A 7,950-nucleotide genomic window follows, 5' to 3' on the forward strand; every position below is an offset into this window, starting at 1 on the left:
ATCCCGCGTTCCATCATTTGTTGTGTCCATGGCTGACGCTCGCCGAGCTCGTGCCGGGCGTCGGGCTGCCCTCGCCGCTCACGTCGCCCATATGGCTCCCGTCGGCGGGCCTCCCCGTCATTCCCCGTGGCCTGCCGCCCACGCCGCCACCGGCCCGGCGGGGAACGAGCAGCAGGCGTCGTTGCTGCATCCCACGGTGCGGCGGGAAGGCCGCACCGCCACCCCGTCACTAACTCTAGCTGGTTCGTCATCGGACGCCCGTCGCGCTCCCACGGACCCGCACGCCGCGCTGCTTCTGGCGCGCGAGCTCCTGCACTACCGTCCCGTCGACGACCTCTACGAAGAGTGGCTCGCTCGCATCACCGAGCTCGTTAGCGCCGCAGGGGGCTCTCCTGCGCCGTCCCTCTCGCTGCCTCACCCTCCGTCCTGCGAGGGTAATGTAGCTCCGGAGGTGCCTCCGCTGCCTCCTCCCCAAGAAGGCGCCCTGGCTCCAAAGCGCGCGGCCCCTAGACGAGACCCACCGCGTTCGGCGCCCTTGCGACAAGAAAGGTGCTGCTAAGAAATCCCACGCCCCCAAGAAGGCGCTCGCGTGCTCCCTGCACTGGTGCGCCATGATCGCATTCCTGCGCCAGCGCGTCAAGACCCTGCGCTGCCCCTGGCAGCGGCGCGCGAGGAACCCCAGGATCAAGCCCCGCGTCACCAAAGGGCTCCGGTGGCCACCGCAAGCTGCCGCGCCTTCACCACCGAGCTGTGCAGTGTAGCCTGGCCGGGCAAGTTCAAGCCGGATCTGCCTCCTGGCTACGACGGCACCGCCGACCCCACGGAGTTCCTGCAGCTCTACAAGCTGGGCATTGAAGCAGCTAACGGAGATGAAGAAGTCATGGCGAATTGGTTCCCCATGGCGCTCAAGGATGGTGCCCGCACCTGGCTCCTGAACCTGCCTCCCAACACAATCTCCTCTTGGGACGAGATGCGCACCCGCTTCATCGCCAACTTCCAGGGCACTCGCGACCGTCCCCCAGTCATGAGCGATTTGCGCCACATCAAGCAGCAACCAGGGGAGACCCTGCAGAAGTACATCTAGCGCTTCAACAACGCTCGCCTCAAGATTCCCAAGGTGACTAAGGAGGCCTTCATCTCAGCCTTCTTGGATGGCGTCCGTGACATCAAGATGAAGGTGGAACTGGCGATCCATGAAGATCTGTGCACGTCTCTGGAGCTGTTCAACTTGGCGACCAAGTGCGCAAGGGTTGAGGAGGGACGCCTCTCCCTCCTCGAGATCCCAGCCGCTGATCCTGAAGAGAAGAAAGCCAAGGCCAAGGACGTGAAGCACAAAGGAGCAGTTGTGCTTGCTTCAGAGCCGGACATGAAGCATGGCAAGGACCAACCGGAGTCGTCCAAGGGCAGCCGGTATTGCGTGTACCACGACCTCCACACCCACAACACCAACGAATGCCAAGAGCTCAGGGCCGTGCGAGAAGGACGTGTCGGCCGACGCCCCGAGCGCACCGATCGGGGCTATGCACGAGGAGGAGGAAGAGGTGGACGACGATGCGAAGACCATGGCCATCGCCAAGGGTGGCGTGACCGGCCTCGAGAGGACCGCTGGCAGGACCAGCCTCGCGAGGGGGCTTGGAGGGATCCGCCTCATGAGGATCGCCCGCAAGGCAACACATGCCTTCCTCCTCTGCCACCACCACCAAGAAGGAATGAGGACCCTCATCAGGACGAGGGGGCTGGGGGCTTCCAGGAGCCGCGTGTTATCGCTTGTATCTTGGGCGGTGCCCAGGCCCCGGCTTCTCAGTGCATCTTCAAGCAGTTCGCTCGCGAGGTGAATGCAGTTCTCCCAAAGCTCGATGCCACACGCCCTCTCAGGTGGTCCACGTGTGCCATCACGTTCAGCTCAGTGGATCAGCTTAGGTGTGCAGCAACAATTGGTGTCCTCCCCATGCTCTGTTCCCCAGTCATCAGCAATGTGCAGGTCACTAGGACCCTCATCGATGGCGGTGCAGGACTCAACGTTCTGTCTATCGAAACGTTCAACAGTCTCCAAGTGTCGTATGATCAGCTTCAGCCAACCAAGCCTTTCTCAGGAGTCACTGATGGTTCCACCACCCCGATAGGGCAGGTCCACCTCCCTGTCACCTTCGGACAGCGCAAGAACTACCGCACTGAGCTCATCGACTTCGACGTCACCCACATTCGCCTGCCGTACAATGCCATCCTCGGGTATCCGGCCCTGGACAAGTTCATGGTCGTAACTCACTATGGATACAATGTCCTCAAGATGCCGGGAAGCGGCGGAGTCATCACAGTCCCCTATGAGGAGAAGGATGTAGTGTGCTCTCTTGAGCGTGCCTTCCAAACCGCTTCAGTCGAGGATCCAGACGGCAAGAGTGGGAACCTTCCTGAGGCAGCTCCCAAGAAGAAGAAGACATCGCCTGGCTCAAGGCCTCAGGAGGCGCCACCTCCGGTGGCATTGCACCAGGAACCGCGCCCGTCCAAGGGGCGCCTCCCTCCGTCGCATAGGAAGGCGCGCCCGGCGCCCTCCTCGGGCAAGGATCGAGGGCTCTCTCCTGGAGGGCCACAGACTTTACCAAGATCACGAGGGAGGCGCTCGGGCACCACTTGGAGGCATGCTTCACGGCACGTTTCCAGCAGGAAGGCATGAGGCAAGGAGGGCCCAACCCTCAGGAGTTCATCACTAAGGTCACTCAGGAGCTGCAGGAATCGATAGTCATGCGCGACAGCCGCCGCCTACCGGGTGTAGCTCCCCATCCAGGCAAGGATGGCTGGCTACGTGTCTGCATCGACGTACTAGGGCTCAACCGAGCCACGTCTCAGGAGCGCCTCTAGCCTTCGCGCGTGGGACATTGCGAGGGTCCACCTCAAAGCTACGTTTGCATGCCTCTCGGCCTGCCGAACATGGCCGCTGCTCACCAGCGCCTGGTGCGGAGCATTCTGGAAGCTCAGGAGGCCAGGCAGTACGCGGTCCTGGCAGAGATGGAGATGGTCCTCGAGGAGCCGCCCGGACCCTTGGAGCCTTCGGAGGCTCAGGGCCCCGAGAGCTCGTGAGGATTGGCTTCTTCACCGCGCGTCGTCTGCTACTCCAACATCTCTTTGTCTGCAATGGTATCAGGTGACATCTTTCAAGTTCCATTTCAGCTGGGAGCGCCCCCGGGGCTGCATCATTCCCAGGTCGCGTGGGTCTGTCCCTGCGGCATGTATCTCTTTTGCTTATACCTTTAGTTTACCTTGCTGGGGGTGCCCCTCGGGCTGCATCATCCCCAAGCCGCTCGGGCCTGACCCAGTGGCATGTATCTTTCTTGCATCTATCTAAGTTGGTTTGCTCTTTCATGCCTAACCTGCCCGTGATAATCGCCTGCTCGATTGACACCAACCTTTGGAGTCACTTGCTCTGGCACGATGCTTGTGCATGGGTCCGTCCCTGCAACATCGACAAATCTGAACGGTCGAGCTCTGGCCGCGGCAGCACCGCAAGGCGCCACCTCACTAGGCCCTTAGTGCCCTCATCATTCCCTCGGAGCGACCAATGGCTGGCCGGCCATCGTAATGGCAACCCCTGTTTTCCTGTGTTGGTTTACAGGGGCCCTCTAAAGAATGACGTTGGGAAAGGCCTTTGCGAGTTCTCTCTCCCTTACCTGTGTGAACCGCTTGCGTGTTAAAAGGGGGCGCCTGAGCATCGCGACTCAGGGGCCCTTACTGGCTCGCCAGCCCTCACCCCCTGGCCTTGTCCATGGTATCGCGACTTGGCATACCAGCGGCAGCTGAGCTCGCTCGAGGGCCGGGACCTGAGGATGTAGAGCATGAAGGGGAGCGCGGGGGAGAGGGGTGGACCTCACGAGGGCCTGACCAGCAACTTCCTAGCTGCCGACGCACGGGTCCGGCACCTCACTAAGGAACGACTCCAAGCTCCCGAGATAAGTCACGCCCCTGGAACAGCTAGTCAACGCAACACCGAGTCTTCACTTAATGTTTCTCTATGGCGGCGATGTTGCCTTCCTTTCTTGCCCAGCGGAGGCTGCTTGAGCGCTAAAGGGGACCTCCTGAGCATCGCGCCTCGGGGGCTCTTACTGGACCTCGGGCCGCTCACCTCCTGGCCTTGACCACGGCATCGCGACCTAGCATACCAGCGACGGCTGAAGCCTGCCTGGGGACCGGGACCTGTCAGCATAGAGCTCCAAGCCCTCGTGAGGTTAGAAAGGAGGAACCAAGCCGAGGCAGGACAAGCATCGCGCACCACTTCGCGATAAGGATTATATTAATAAAAGATATCGCAGGCGCTTTACATACCCCCATGGGATATTTCCTTGATTCCTCGCAGGGAACAAAAGATGCAAATCCTAAGGAGCCCTAGCTACGGGTGCCTCTGCGGCAGACGCCATCATCAACAGTGGGCCATGTGAGGCTGGCACCAGCCCCATCCAAGTCAGCCGCGCCGGCTGCCTGATGCAGCCACCCTGCTTCGGGCGCGATGTGAGCACAGGGGCTCATAGCTATCGTCACTCGTCTCCGGAGTCACGAGAAGCTCCGGGGAGTCGTTGGACCCCCCGGCATCTCTGCTGCTGCCAGAAGAGCTGCTGGAGAAGCGGGTGGTAGGCTTGGCCCTCACCACACCAGTGCTTCAGCCGTTGTCCTCGGGGCAGCACTCCAGCCGTTGTCCTTCCGTGTTAAAGACCTTGAAGTGCATCAAGGAGGCGCCATCGTATTCAAGATGAATCACGAGGTCGCCCTCCGTTCGATAGACCTGTGCGATCTTGCCCCAGCCTCGGGTCATGTAGACCTTGCCCGGAGCGACAACCTCGACCTCCGCTCCGGTCGCGGGGATGATGTAGTCGGCGTGCTGCAGCCAGAGCTCAAGAGGCCCCCTCGGCGGCATCTCGAAGGCGAAGGAAGCAGGAAGGCGAATCCAAGAGCTTGTAGGCATGGCGGCGTGGAGCGCGAGCTCGCGAGAGAACTCTGCGGCATGGACTCCCGGGCGACGACACGCATTGCCGTGATTCGTTGGTGTCGCCGACGGCGCGGGCATTGCTGCTCAGCATCTTCTTCCCCAGGGCCCTCGTCCCGGGCGTACAAGGGCAGGGGAAACCCAGGAGGAGGCCGCTCGTACCATGGCCTCGACGTCCCCTACCGGGCAACCTCGTCATGACGGCCGAGGACTGGCCGCTTCTTCGACGGGAGCGGGACGGGCCCCTCTCAGGGGGCCTTCCCCTTCTCCTTGGTTGAGAATCGGCGGATCAGCGCCATTGGCGTCAAGGTGGAGGAGGAGCGAGGAAGAAGAGACGGAGCAAGGAGAGATGGACTGGGAAGGCTCACGCCGTTCTGCACTTATAGTCGGGAGGAGGCCAACCGTCTGCCTCCACGATCGCAGGTAATCATGACTCGTTTTGCATGCAGAGACTTGTCAGTCGGGCAGTTGCCGAGGCAGCGTGGGGAAGCAGAGACGCCCACGTCCAATCAACCACCACGCGGTGCCCAAGGCCGCAGGCTGTTGGGGCCCGTGGCGCTCCGCAATTGCCCCTTCGCTTCCCTGCTAAGCCAAGTCCGAGCGCGCCTTGGGCCCGGGGGCTACTATCGGTGTTCTAGGAACGGGAGTCCCCAGACTTGCCTGCCTGCAGCCCGCGGCGTGGCTCAAGTGGTGGCCCAATGCGGCCCATCTTCGTCTGCTCAAGCTCAAGACCCTCGCGAGGGGCCAAGCCTCATGGGGCGGACGACGGAAGGCTTCCTCAGGGGCGGCCTCACCAGGCAAGCTCACGAGGAGGCGGAGAGATCAAGGCAAGGGTACCTCGTGAGGTGCTCGTGACGCAAGCCATGACGATCGAGACCAGGCGGGAGCCAGGTGGGCGCCGGCCAGTGCAGTGTCCTCGTTTCCTCTTTGGTGCAAAGGGGGCAAGCGCAGGTGCGGAGTACCGAGGCATCAAGTAAAGGTTACCATTTCAGTGCAATGAGACCAAGACCAGCAGAGCGGCAGGACGGAGGTCACCATGGAGCCCAAGACGGCGTCATCGCCAGTGCCTTTGGCAGCCGAAGACCAACTTTAGTCAGGATAAGTTGTACTAGATGTTCCCCTTTGAAATGGCCGTTGTTGGCGCCCTTCCCGCTCAATATTTGGGAAGAGGACCAGGGCCTCTATATATAGGGCTAGCCACCATAGTAGGGAGGGATCGAATCCTTCCCAAGCAGAACACCACACGGCCACTAGAACATCCCTCGCGAGGTTGTTCTTCCTCTGTACTGTTGTTCATCAGCCTGTGAGGCAATCCAGACACCACACACTGGAGTAGGGTATTACACCACAATGGAGGCCTGAACCAGTATAAACCTCGTGTCCCTTGTGTTGTTCATCTGGTAGCTTAGATTCTCGGCGAGGCGTTAGGACATGGATCGGTAGGGGGAAGATCTACGCGCGCACCACAGAGTTCGAACCTTAAGGGTTTTACCGGAATCCCATATCCGACACTTTGGACAGGCTTTATTGATATCAGTATAGTTGATACATAGCCTCCACTTCCCATTCACCTTACGTACTATGACTGGATTGGCCAACCACGACGGGTGGAGTACTCCCTTGACCAAACCTATCGCCTCCAACTTCCTGATCTCCTCGACGACGAACTCTTGTCGTTCCAAAGCTTGCTTTCTGACCTTCTGCTTGACAGGCCATGCATGGGGGCAGACATCAAGATGGTGCTCAATCACCATCTTGGGAACGCCGAGGATGTCGGATGCTTTCCATGCAAACACGTCAACATTCGTCCGCAGGAAGGCGATGAGCGTGTCTTCCTATTTGCTGTGCTGGAGCTTATGGTGAAGGCTCCACCCGTGCAATCCTCCTTGACGGACACCTTCTTGGTTTCCGGCGGGGCCGCCTTAGACTTCTTGCTCTTACCGGTAGAGCTCTCTGGTACATCCTCAACGGGAACACAACACTCCGAACAGGCGCATTTGCCGGAGTGAGTGCAGGAACCCTTGCCGGAGCCAGAAGTCTTGCCGGCGGCCGAGGCCTTGCTGGTCTTCTTCTCGGCTGCGGGAGCAGGTGCCTTGGCAGCAGACGCTGCAACCGCCTCTCGATAGAGCTGGTCGGCGCAGATGAGCGCATCCTTCTTACCGCAGCTGACGGTGATGATGCTCATCGGGCCGGGCATCTTCAGCTTGTTATATGTATAGTGCAATGCTGCCATGAACTTGGCCAGCACCGGGGCGGCCATGGATCCCGTTGTAGGGCAACGGGATCTCGGCAACACCGAAAACGATTCTCTCTGTCCTATAGTTGAGGTCGCCACCAAACATGACTGGTAGCGTGACCTTCCCTTGGGCTGACTCCTCCCCGGATTGACCCCTTGGAACGTACATGTCTCCTCGAGATCTTCATCAGGGATCTGCAGCCTCTTGATCACATTGGGCGAGATCAAGTTAAGGCCGGCCCCACCATCAACTAACATCTTCATCACCTTGAGGTTTCATATTTTTGGGGATACCAACAACGACAAACACCCGACCACAGTTGTGCGATCAGGGTGATCCTCAGCGTCGAAATCGATAGGCGTGTGGGACCACCTCAACGGCTTCTGGGTGTCGACCATTGGTTCCGTTCCATTAATCTCACGCGTGCACTGTTTCAGTTGGCGGTGGGAAGAATGCAACGAAGCATCTTCGTCAACACATATGACTTCTGTCACCTTTTGAAACTCATGCTCGGTGGATTCGTCATCATCATCATCATGATCGTCATCCTCCTCTTTCTTACAGCGGCCACAGGCAGGCCTCTCTTGTTGCTTTTCCTTGTCGCTGCGTCCTCCTTGGACGCCGCGATTTTTGGTGGATCCTTCAATGCCTCCTTGGCCCTTCTCCTTGTCTCGTCTCTCGTACTCATCCCTTTGCTTCCCCATCAGCAGCTCCACTTGGAGGCAGTTCTAGAGGTCGTGGTCC

Source organism: Triticum aestivum, chromosome 3B (assembly GCF_018294505.1).
Source record: "Triticum aestivum cultivar Chinese Spring chromosome 3B, IWGSC CS RefSeq v2.1, whole genome shotgun sequence".
NCBI classification, from domain to species: domain Eukaryota; kingdom Viridiplantae; phylum Streptophyta; class Magnoliopsida; order Poales; family Poaceae; genus Triticum; species Triticum aestivum.